This window comes from Danio rerio, chromosome 22 (genome assembly GCF_052040795.2).
Source record: "Danio rerio strain M-AB ecotype USA chromosome 22, GRCz13ab, whole genome shotgun sequence".
In the NCBI taxonomy this organism is placed as follows: Eukaryota; Metazoa; Chordata; class Actinopteri; order Cypriniformes; family Danionidae; genus Danio; species Danio rerio.
This window is the reverse complement of record NC_141042.1, coordinates 22,490,774-22,503,955: the sequence shown is the minus strand read 5'-3', so window position 1 is coordinate 22,503,955 and position 13,182 is coordinate 22,490,774. Positions and strand designations below refer to the sequence as shown.

General features: G+C 36.2%; 1 protein-coding gene across 4 annotated transcripts in view; it reads left to right on the top strand.

Annotated features, from left to right (window-relative positions):
• The window catches only part of gna11a (guanine nucleotide binding protein (G protein), alpha 11a (Gq class)), a 49,813-nt gene that overhangs the window by 15,112 nt on the left and 21,519 nt on the right, over nucleotides 1–13,182 (top strand). The window lies entirely within an intron of this gene.

Here is a 13,182-nt window from a genome sequence, read left to right as displayed (position 1 = left end):
AATCGATACAGAATTTTTTAAAATCTCCATTTCCTACTTAAATTTGAGTGATGTGCAGATTCATAAACAGCTGATTGGCCGTTATTTTCACATGCTCAACCAATATGACTGTGATTGGCTATGAAGGTCATCGCTTCATCACTATTTACTGAAGTACTGAAGCGTTTGAAAGCCGTGTCTATCAGGTGATGCATCCATATAGGGCTGGGCGATTTTTTTTTTTTTTTTTTTTCCAATTTTTTTCGATTAATTCGAATTTACGTTTTGACGACGATTTAATTTTATATTAAATCGAGAAATCGTGATTTAAAAAAAAAAAAAAATATATATATATATATATATATATATATATATATATATATATATATATATAATACATTATAATGGCACCAATGAGCTTTGGTTCACTCTCTGTATGAAGCAGGAAGCACATCAGAAGCGCCTCTCTGCGACGTGCCGCGCAGCACCACGTAGTGCCATGGATTTTAGAATTCTAAGCAGGTTTCTTTACAAACACCGGTGCCGCCCAGCCACGATTCTCGACGCAGTTCATATTTCAGCCGCGCCACAAAGCGCCATCTGATTAGCTTCATGTTAAATATCATGCGAATCTGCGCGTTTGGTGTGTGATAGTTTAAACTGTCATCGATCTCAACATGTATGAAGGACTTAAAACCCTGCCATGTGAAAAACTGTGCCGATCTTTTGGTTTGAACACGTGCAGAGGTGAGGGCCTGTAGCAGTGAAAATGAAAGTACCCGCCCCCATGATGTCATTTAGCGGACCTAGTTGAAAACCAGACAGATCAGCCAGCATAATAGAGAGAGTGGAGCAAATCGCATGAAATGATAGAGATTAAAAACGGGAAAAAAAAGAAAAATAGATTAAATATATTATTTTATATTAGACACACATCTGGTACTTGTATTTGCTCCTGCTATACGTCCACAACTTCACACATTGGGTTTAATTAGGCTTTACAGTTTCCATGTTCAGTCCTTTTCTTCCAGTGTATCTTTTTAAGAAAAAGGCAGCAGCCTTACAACCTGTCATTCAATCAGAAGACAAAGTCAAAGCCGAGCTGAGAGCGAATTTTTCCTAGGCTCAGCAAAACTTGCAAAAAATACCCCTGTATTCCTGCAAGTGCAATGTTTACACAAATATTTCCTATTCAAATCTTTAGCAGCGCTATTTAACTCGTGAATTTGTTTTACATTTATTTACACCTTGACCAATTTTTGTATGACATGGCCATTAAAAATACAATGTTTCTTAATCAGATGGTTTTTCAAATTACTTTTAAAGAGAATGTTACTTCAGTCATGTTGTTGTAATGTTTTGAGAAGACTAGTGACACAATAAAAAAAAATAAAAAATCTAAATCGTGAATCGGTCAAACTTTATAAAAAACCTATATATATATATATATATATATATATTTTTTTTTTTTGCTAAATTGCCCAGCCCTACATCTATATCAACATCTAAAATCGCTGTAGAAGTTAGGAGTTTCTCAACTTTTCAATCGCCAACGGAAGCGACAGCCAATCAGATCACTTTATGCATATACCCCAGCTCAGACAGAAGCTGATTGTGGACAAATTTTTTTTAGCTGACGCTGCTTTGACAATTGCATTAGCCTTATCTTCAGGCATGCCCTCTGTCAAGCATTGACGCTGAAGCCCCATGTGAATCGGTTGTAAGCAAATATATGAGATAGACACTGACGGATCAGTGGATAGACACGGCTTTCAAACATTCATATATTTATGTTTGCGATTGCTCTTTTAAACATATTTTTAAAAGTTTGGGTTACAAACACTGTTGTATAAATGAGTGGCCAGAATGATTAAAGTTTCAATCAGTGGTGTAGGATAACTAAGTATTTTGACTTTTTTACACTACTTATGTACATATTTTAAGTATCTGTACTTGAGTTTTTGTTTTAGGACACTTTTTCCTCATTACATTTACAAAACACACTATTTTCCACTGCATCTTCTGAATGAGTACACAGTTTTTTTTGAAGAGGACAATTTGTCACTTGCTCAGAAGCAAGATAGTGGAGTTTAATTCTTTAAAAAACTGACTTTTATCAGTTAATCTCCTAATCGATTCACGAGTTGCATTGAACATCCAATTGTTCAAATGATTTAAATGATATGTTCAGAGTGATACTATAGTAAACGATTCACTGATTTTACAGAATCATCTGAACGTGTTCGAGCGTGTGAATGTGGTTTCAGATGTTTTCACTTGAATTATCATGAATAATCAGTGTCTGAGCGATCTGAGCGACATCATCACTTTCTTGCCAAATAAACAATCATCAGGTAATACTTTTACTTTTATTACTTAATGAAATATTGAATTGTAATTCTGAAAAAGAAGACTTCTAATGATGAAGTAACATTTGATTATGGGATATGTAATTTTTTACTGATGTGAATTTGTGTACTTTGTCCATCACTGGTTGCAATTTGTTTATCATTGACAACAGTGTTGTGTAAAGCCTGGTTTATACTTCTGCGTCGAGTGATCGGCATGACCTACAGCCCATGCCTTGTGTGTAGCCATGCATTTATCCTTCTGTGTGCTGTTTGTTTTACTCTGCAATAACACTTCTGAAACGCTAGCTGACAATGTTTTTGTTCTTTTTTTGTCTAGTTGCTTCATTGGTGTTTTGTTTTTTCTAAACGCTACCTTAATGTAGAAGTAGCTCAAACTTACTCAATATGAGGAGGGAACCGGCGGGCGTGCTACAACTTTTATAGGTAAACTATCATAAGGTGAACACAAAACAAAACTTTCCATCTGGACCTCCTTCACGGGACTCGACACTTGTAAACTCTCGCATCAATAAGTTTGCGTGGGTCTCGGCCCCGCCCACATCCATTAGCGCTACCATTCAAAGAGCTTGCACTGTGTTGTTGTGACATGTAGTTACATTTTTTGAGAAGTGTGCATCGGCGACAGCCACGCTGAGGGCTATGCGACCAGACGCAGGCTGTGCCGGAGCATAAGTGTGCGCTTGATGCAGATGTATAAATGAACTTTAAATGCTCACGTTTGATCATAAAAGCATTTTTCGACCAATTTTCATCAGGGCTTGTTTTTAAAGTTAGGGCTGCAACTAACGATTATTTTAATAATCAATTAATCTGTTGATTTATTTTTTTGATTAAACGATGAATTGGATTAAAGCAATAATTTACAACTGTTTATTGAAAAAAGCTCATGCCTGAGCTGTTTAAATAATAATAAAATTTAAAAAAAAATGTTTTTTTTAAAACAAGCTAAATTATTTGTGAATTGGGTAGGAAAAATAGTTTTAATGAGATATAATCTCAAACAGAAGTCTTACCTGTTCACATAAACGTGTAAGTGTTCGTCATCAATAACGTGAGATGGACATCACCATGTTAACTTGCGGCCGCTGCCTCATTCATGAGGAGAACACACAGGATTCAGCATGTAAATTCACAAGTTACTCCCCAAATACATGCAAGTAAGGGGCTGGTGAACTTAGAGAAGAGTAGATTGAACTTTATAATTACTTTAACTATGTGTAATATTTATCTGATATGAATAAAACACTTTGGCAAATTATATTTGAGTGGATTGTTAGACTTCCTTGTGTTTTTTACCAATTTTAAATGTATTGTTTTACTAGTACGTGTGTGTATTTACATGCCTTAAACATAAATTAAGCCTAAGGCGGTTTAAATGCTGCATAATTGTGATATGACATATCTTTCTCAGGGGGATTAAGTTTGTTTTCGGAAAAAAAAAAATGAAAGCACTTTTCCGACGGTCCCTTACTAAGAGCTTTGCTCAGCGCGAGCTCTCTCTGGCTCAGCACCAGACTCCGCGCCAAAGCTTACTTTGATTTTCTCTGTTGCCGCTCTAACGGTAAACGAGCTAACGCAAACATGTTTATGCTTGTTAAGGTGGATAACGAGTAAAACATCAGCACCAGGGACTTTACGGTCCTCACTTTAAAACGGAACAAAAGTAGGACCCTGCTGTTGAACTCCCTTTATTTTCATCCCTGTCTATGAGGTGCTAAACTCCGTATCAGTGCACGAGAGAGACTGTGTTCACTCCGCTCTGCGCTGAACACTAGTGTTTTTTTGTTTTTTTACTAATCAAACGTCCCCATGTTGTGCGACACAACAAATCGATTATGAAATTCGTTGCCAACTCTTTAAGTAATCGATTTTTATAGATTTAATAAATTCATTGTTGTAGCCCTATTTAAAATAAAAAAATTTAAATATCTATTTATTTATTCTTTGTTTTTGTTTAGAGTGTAATAAGGAGAGGGATGTGGCACATACAGTTAAGAAAATTTATCTTGTACAGTATTTAGTAAGTAAACAGAATTTCAATTTAAAATAAATTTTTGGTGTGAACTACAAATCAGTGTAGCAAAAACGCTGACAAAATGTGCACCTTCGATCAATCACCCCTTAATAAACCGAACAACAAGCGTGAACACCCCATTTGAGTTGTATACATCACTTCACTTCCTGTGCAATCATATTTCACTAATACAAAATATACTTTGCTATATTCATATTATCCATACTATGCATTCATATTACTGTAAATCAAGCAGCAATGCGGCTGATCTTTTTCGAATTGTGTCTTGCTGTTTTGTGTTTGGTTCTCTGCTCAAGGATTGGCAGGTCTGACTGAAAGAAGAGCAGAACTCTATAATGTATGGCTCCTCTTTGGATCACTGCTAAATGCTGAAAGATGTTGCCATTGGAAACCTGCTCTGCTGCACTGTGAGCTCACAGACATGAATATAGGATGGATTCAGTCTCACTGCGTCCTTCCTCTATAAAGAGACTGCATTCGGGCCCTGATGTTTGACCTGCCATATGTGGTTTGCAGTGTAAAGTTCAGGGAGATGTTGCTTTTATAAAATCAGAACTGTTGGAATTTATGTTAATGTTTTTTGTGGATTAATATGCAGGAATTTGTGTTTCTTGATAATGTTTCATTATTAAAGTCATTAATTTTCCACAGAATTACTCGTATATATTAACATTCAAAAGCATGTCTTTTGGACTTGTTCACTAATTCTGCATTTATGATTAAAAAAATGCAATGTTGTCAAAAATCATTAGACTTTAAAGCAGTTGTTTAAATTGTATTATAAATGTATTCCTGTGACTTCTGTGAAAGATACATCTTCAGTATTATTACTCCAGTCTACAGATTTGCTGCTCAATGATTATTTATTAGTGTAAAATATCTGCTCTTCTGTTTCATATTTTAGTGAAGACTGTATTATGTTTTCATTCATTATCCTTCAGCTTAGTCACTTTATTTATCTGGGTTTACGCAGCGGATGCTCTTCCAGCCACAACCCAGTACTAGGAAACACCCATACACTCACATTCACACACATACACTACGGCCAATTTAATTTATTCAGTTCACCCATAGTGCAAGTTAGGCATGGGACAATAACCGTTTTCATGGTCTACCGCGGTTTGGAAAAGTCAAGGTTTTAAAACCGCCAAAATGTTTCTGTTATACCGTTCCTAAGGGATGTGTAAGACTTTTTTATTTATTTATTTATTTTTTTAGTACAACAGCATCTCCAGCAGAATTTTTTTTTAAAAAGATGTTGTTTTAAATTGTAAAGAAATCTTTTTATGCTTGCTATTTTGTTCCCATTTTATGTCTTGAAGTTACTTTTATTTTGGCTAATTCTCGTGAGGAGGTTTCACTTTTTTTCTCACACAAACTATATGACTCTATAAGTTGATATTTAGCTATTGGTTTTGGTAAAATCTCATTTGGTCAGGCTATATTTTGATATAAAACCTTTTTTTTCCCCCACCATCTATTCATATACATAATAAATAATGGAAATAAAATTCGCTTGTGAATTTTAATTTGCAATAGCAAACTTAAACACCCTTGTGTTTAGGGGTGGGCAAAATTGCAAATATATATAATTTACAAAACAATCACTGCTTTTAATCACTAAAATTATAATTATTTTCTAATTAAAATCTAATTAAAACCGCCAAATCTCAATCTCAATTGTAACACTTTAGAACAATTTTATTTAAGAACTAATAAATTAGCTCAGAAGAGACTCGTACAATGTCACTAAATATTTCAAATAAACATTATTCCAAAATATTCTTCAAAAAAATGTTATAGAGGTAGCATGGTAGCTCACTGGTTTACACACCAAGAGGGTCGTTGGTTCAATAATTATTGAATAATTTTTAACAATACATTTAGCAATATTAGGATTTATTTTTTATTTAACCACTTTATTTTAAGTTACCAACATTCATTCATTTTCTTTTCGGCTCAGTCCCTTTACTAATCTGAGGTCGCCACAGCGGAATGAACCGCCAACTTATCCAGCATATGTTTTACGCAGCGTTGCCCTTCCAGCTGCAACCCATCTCTCGGAAACATCCATACACACTCATTCACACTCATACACTACGGATAATTTAGCCTACCCAATTCACCTACACCACATATCTTTGGACTGTGGGGGAAACCGCAGCACCCAGAGGAAAGCCACGCGAACGCAGGGAGAACATGCAAATTCCACATAGAAAAACCAACTCACCCAGCCGATGCTCGAACCAGCGACCTTACTGTGAGGCAACAGCACTACCGACTGTCACCGCTTCGCCAGTTACCAATATTACTAAGGTAAATAATTTTAGTAGTAAAAAGACAAACACGAGCGCGTGGTTTTCTTCACCATTCTCTATACGCTTTGCACTCACATTTTGCACTGAAAACTTTCTTGGTGGCCATCAACCGTTTTCTCAGAGAATGACAAATGGACAATCCATTGCTGCAGCTCTGATACAAGTTTATGGAGAAAAGTAAAAAGCACTGCAGTGTTTGGATGCGCTGTGTTTGCCTGAGGTAATTAATCTACCTTTATTACTGAATTGTGTATATTCCAAAGTGTAAAGCAGAATGGTTAGTTTTAGTTACATGATTCGCAGTGCGCTTGCAGCATTTGGAATAGTTCTGATGTTTTTCAGCTAAGTGTACCTGGAAAATGCGCGCATGTCACATGTGCGCGGCTTGCAAGTCGCGCGCCTCTATTGGAAATGACAAACTTACACCCCAAGCGTATTGGCATTCCTTCCAAGGCATGCGCTCAGCTGCCACATTTTAATAAAACTATAGCCTTCATAACAAAATTTCACACCAAACTTTTTTTTTATCGTTAATGACAATGCTGTTCGGTCAATAAACAACGATACTAATTTTATCCATACCCGACTTTTATTATTTCTTTACTTTGTAGCAGTTTGTTTTGCACCTGTATTTGTTTAACTACAAGTTCTGAAGTTTCCTCTTATGGTCTTCGAATTGTCACTCAACCAAATGTTTGTGTTGGTTCCCTCAGAATGACCTAATATGGAGGGAAAACCTGATATCAAGGTGCTCCAGTAATGTTCAGAGCTCTTTCCTTCAATCTCTGTGGCGCAACTGTTGTAAAGCTGCAGGGAGGTGCAGTTATTTGGCAGACTGATGGAGTCAGGAGAGCAAAGCTTATGCAAGCAGGCCATTTATTGGGTTTCCCCTGTCAGTACACAGAGAGAGAGAGAGACCGAGCAGAGAGTCAGCAGGACAATCCAGCTGTTGGAGGGAAAATTACCCATGTCTCAGCACAGGGAGAAATGATAGGAAATCAGACCTATATTGCCCAGATGAGCTCAACAGATGTTCATCCTGTGAATAAGCCAAATAAACCACATAGTTGGCTTCAAGAAAAGAATTCTAAAGTCTGGTGAAGATTTGGTATTGTCATTTTGCTTTGTTTTTGATTAAAAAAAATTATTTGTATTTTTCCCCCACTTATGCTACTTGGCTAATGGTTTGGATTAAAACCGATGCAGGATCCTATGAAATCAATCAGTTTAGCTTTTAAAACATCTTAAGGATCATAAAGTGTTTCATGATAAATAAAATAAATCACAACTGTGAATTATTTACCATTCTCTGATCAGTAGTAAACAAAGTCTTAAAGGCAAGTGCTTTCACCCTGTGACCATCTTTGAAACATGCCTATCGAGCAATATGCTCGGGATACTATGCAAATTTCCTTGCGCTGTTAAACATCATTTGGAAAATATATTTTAAAAAGAAAATAAATTCAAAGGGGGGCTAATAATTCTGACTTCACGTTGAAGTCAGAATTATTAGCCTCCTTTGAATTTTTGTTCTTTTTTAAATATTTCCCAAATTATGTTAAAAAGAGCAAGAAAATTTTCACAGTATGTCTGATAATAGTTTTTCTTCTGATTTGTCGGATTTGTTTTATTTTGGCTAGAATAAAAGCAGTTTACACCATTTTAAGGTTAAAATTATTAGTCCCTTTAAGCTATTTTTTTTTCAATTAGTCTACAGAGCAAACCATTGTTGCCTGGTTAACCTTATTAACCTAGTTAAGCCTTCAAATGTAACTTTAAGCTGTATAGAAGTGTCTTGAAAAGACCAAATAAATCAGTTATTACAAATGAGTTATTAAACTATGTTTAGAAATGTTGAAAAAAAAACTATCCATTAAACAGAAATTGGGGAAAAATAAACCGTGGGGCTAATAATTCAGGGGGGCTAATAATTCTGACTGTGTGTGTGTGTGTGTGTGTGTGTGTGTGTGTGTGTGTGTGTGTGTGTGTGTATTTGTGTATTTGTGTATTTGTGTATTTGTGTGTGTGTGTAGATAGATAGATAGATAGATAGATAGATAGATAGATAACCACAAGTAGAGTAAATGTTGATATAATAGTGATTTTAAGTGCTTTTGTTGACGTGTGAGACTAATATTCTCACAACTATGGAATCACTAAATGGTTTTCTTAATGAAACATCTATAATTTTTGAATGGGATTTTTCCTCCTTTATCAGTGAACTATGACTAATGGCTAGTAAAGTTTGACCCATTTTCATTTTTAAGAACTTTGGGAAATATTTAGATTTTCTGTCACAAATTTTTTGTTAAACTTTTATTTTGACAGGTTGCCAACTTGCCATAAAGATTTTTAAAATTGATGGGAAATTGAACCCGCATTGCCCAAATGAGCTCATTATATATTAATGTATACCATATTTGTTTTTATAAATTCTCAAAGATTTCTAAAGCCTGGTGATGTGATTAACTTTTATGTAATTTTATTCAGCGGCTTCAATTTAGATTTAAGAAAAGTAATAAAAAATTTGTGAAGTAATTTTGCTTGGTGCTTATTGCTATTTTGTTTTGTTGCACATATTTATTCATATAAATTTATTATTCATAATTTATTCACATATCATTTATTTACATTAAGTTTGCCCTAATTGTTTGAATAAATATCCCATGCCAGATCCTTTAAAAAGCGCATTTGTTTTCGTCTAAATATTTTTCAGATGCCACATTACTTTAATGCTCAAAGGTTTAGTTCACCCAAGAATTGTTAATTGTCGTCCAGTACTACTACTACTACTACACTTGTTTCAAACCAGTTTGACTTTCTTTCTTTGTGTTGTACACAAAGAAAAATACGCTGACGAATTTTGGAAAAAACATTTATGAGCCATTGACTTATTTGGTTCCTACTGTGGATGTAAATGGCGTTCTTCAGAATATTTCAGAACATCCCATTCAGATTCGAAGACAACAAGGTGAGCGCATCAGAGAAATTCTTAACCTTTAGAACCACTTGAAGATGAGTAAATAGTAAAGTTTCATTTTTTGGTGAACTATCCCTTTAAATACAATGAATTTTGAACGTGATGTGATCTTCGTGCAAAAATCCTGTTTGCTTACCACAAGGAAGCTCTTATAAATCCATGTGAGATTAATGGACCTCCGTTCACCTTTCATTCTTTTTTAATTGTTGTCCCTCTTGTTTGTTTAAATAAAAGGCAGTTGTCAAGGATGTCAATGCTCAAATTGTATGTGTGTCAAGATATAAAACCTGCGGAGCTGGTTATCATACCAATCGGAGCACGACTTTCTCAACTGTTGACTCTGTATTGTCAAGATGGTGATAAATGCTGAAAACTGGAAGAGTAACTCGACTTGTTTTTCCCCCTGCCGGTCCAAGACCTCCCAAGCTTCCAGGGAAGTGGTATTGTTGAACTTTGGGGATGAAACATTTTTACTGCCTTGAGTCATCAGGAGCAGAGTAATACTCGAGGAGACGCTGCTGTTTATAGAGTTTCTGTTTTAAAATGCTGCAGTGTTCGTTTATATGTTGTCGGATTAGATCATGAAGTTAAGCATGTAAGAGTTTGTATCACCTCCTGCAAACATCTAAAAAAATGCTGTAGTTTTATTTGTGTGGCAGGGAGTATTGTATACAGAATTAAGCGGGTTGCACACTGGATACGGTGCACCATGGCTTGTAGAATTATAAACATAGATTTTCATAAGGGTATGCACACTGTATGCCATTTATTTGCATTGATAACTGTAAAGGCGGGATGTACCAAGCAGCTTTTTATAAGAGTCAAGTCTGTTCCTCCAAACGTGAATGCAATATTGGCTTACAGAATTAAAAACTTTTATAAATATTATTATTTAAATGTTATTTACATGGCTCTTAAAGCTGATTTATACATCTGCATCAAGCGCATGCGTATGCTCCGGCGCAAGGGCATAGAGCAAGCTTTGTGATTGGTTGGCTTGGTAGCTGTGACCAGTGTGGACGGGACTGAACTCGTTTAAGCGAGTGTTTTCAAGTATTGAGTTTGTTGAAGTAGCTCTATGGAAACTTTTGTTTTGTGTTTACCTTATGATTAATGTTGTTGCACGTCTGTTGTAGTTTTAGCTACTTGTACAGTAAGAAAGCGTTCAGAAAAAACAAAACATCACGAAGAAACACGACATTGAGGAACGTAAAAACCTTCCGCTACCTAGCATTTCGGAAGTGTTGTTGCAGAGCAACACAAGCAGCTCGCAGAAGTATAAATGCACAACTACACGCAAAGCAGGCACTGTGGGTCACACAGATCACTCCACGTAGAATTATAAACAATAGGGATATTGTAAATACCGTCATACCGCAATAGCCATTTCTTTCAATATTACCGTGGTTGTGACTCAGTAAAATCATAGATCTTTTGGTAAAAAGTTTGCTCAGGCAAATGGAGCGAACAGGAGGTAGCAGAAACTACAATTCCAATCAGCCCAGGCGTGGCCATCATCCTTTGCGGTCTGTTGTCGCTACAGATCCAGTAATGGTCGAACCTAAAGTGGGTTTTTAATCGGATGTGTGGAAGCATTTCTGTTTCTCTCTGAAAAGAAACGAAAAAGGAGAAAAGGTGACAGAAAAAAATGGTATGCTGGCACTGCCAGACTGTGCTGAAATAGAAGTCGGGGAATACGACTAACATGATGGGAATTCTTTTAGTCAAGAGGACAGCAGAACACAGCACACTGCTCAGATTGATGGAGACATTGACTTGTAACGCTAAGAGACCTTTATCTCACTCATGGCTTGTCCTTTCGAGTGGTGGTTTTTTTACATGGTTTAGTATTTTTTGTTATCAAAATTTAATAATTGAAGTTCCTGTTTAAAACTTAACAGGTAGATCATTTGTATGTCATTGATCTGTTCAGTGTTCAGGTAACCTGAACATTCTAGCACTTTTTTTGAGTCTCTTCAATAGTTTTGTTTTTCCTTTAAATTATTCAATAAATACCGTACCGTGCCATTCATACCGAGGTATTACCGTATCGTAAAATTTTGAGACCGTTACATCCCTGATAAACAAGGCTTTAGTATACAAAACTAAAGTACGAGTGAATTCATACAAATTAGCCACTAAATTGACAAAAGGTAAAATAGTTATGTTTCTTCTTGAGATTAGGCTTGCTGATCGAGCAACTTTTTCGTGTTTTCATTGACAATTTTATCTAATTGTAATGGTTTGTTTTTGGGACAATTTTGAATTTCCACATCCAGCGCAGAGCCTTGGGGATCAGGGAGAGTCTGGCTTGAGCTCCCCCCTCGTCTTTTTTTTTTTTTTACCTCCTATCAGGGTGAAGATATTCAAAAACGGCAGAGTATGCGTAGTCGGCGCCAATGTTTTTGGTAGTTTCCTTCGTGATTGTACGCCACAGTCTACTTTGTTTACAGGTTGTGTGTTTGGGTAATGGATTGTGATCCAAGTTGAGAGCCAACCGAACCATTAATAACCTTTTTTGAGGCTTCTTATTGGCCAGCATGGCTTTACGGTTATGATTATATCGCCACCTTTTTCTTTGGCGTGCTCTTGACTGTGCTTCTTATAGGGCGTTTTTGTGTTTTAATATATAATGTGTATAGTTCAATTAGCTTATTTAACAAGTTCATAAGTTGATACGGCTAAATACTGATAACATCTGAAAATTGGCCCCAGCTAGTTAACTAGCCAACCATTAAAACATTTGTTACATTTAATTTAATGCATTTACATTTTCCATGATCGCCATGACCCACAGCACATGCCTTGCGCAAAGTCGTGCATTTATACGTCTGTGTGCTGTTTGTGTTGCTCTGCAATAACAATTCCAGAATGCTAGCTGGCAGTAAGTTGTGCTATGTTCCTCTGTCTTGAGTTTCTTTGCAGGTCTTTTGTTTATTGAACGCTACCTTTGTACAAGTAGCTAAAACTTGATCATTTTGAGGTGGGAACCAGAGTACGTTCAATAAATTTAATCATAAGGTAAACAAACAAACAAAAGTTTCCATCTGGAGCTCCTTCAACAGACTCGGCACTTGTAAACACTCGCTCCATTGGGCTCGCGGCTCTCAGCACCGCCCACACTCGTCAAAGTTACCGAGCTGACCAATCACAGAGCTTGCGCTATGAGTTGTTGCAACATGTAGTTAAAGTTTTTGAGAGGTGCGCGTCAACGTCAGCCATGGTGAGGGCTAAGCAACCACGTGAATGCTGCGCCGCACCATACGCATGTGCTTGACGCAGAAGTATAAATCAGCCTGTAGTACACAATATAACTAACTACAGAAGAAGCCAGCATCAATTTATCTAAATTCTTTGAATTTTTAAGTGGTATGCTAATGGTCTAATCCGATTGAATGATCTATGCTATGCTAAGCTAAAAGTGCTTCCATCAGACTTGCAGATCAGCTGGACGCTTTATGAACTGAATTTTAATGAATATTTTGCGCAAAAAATGTG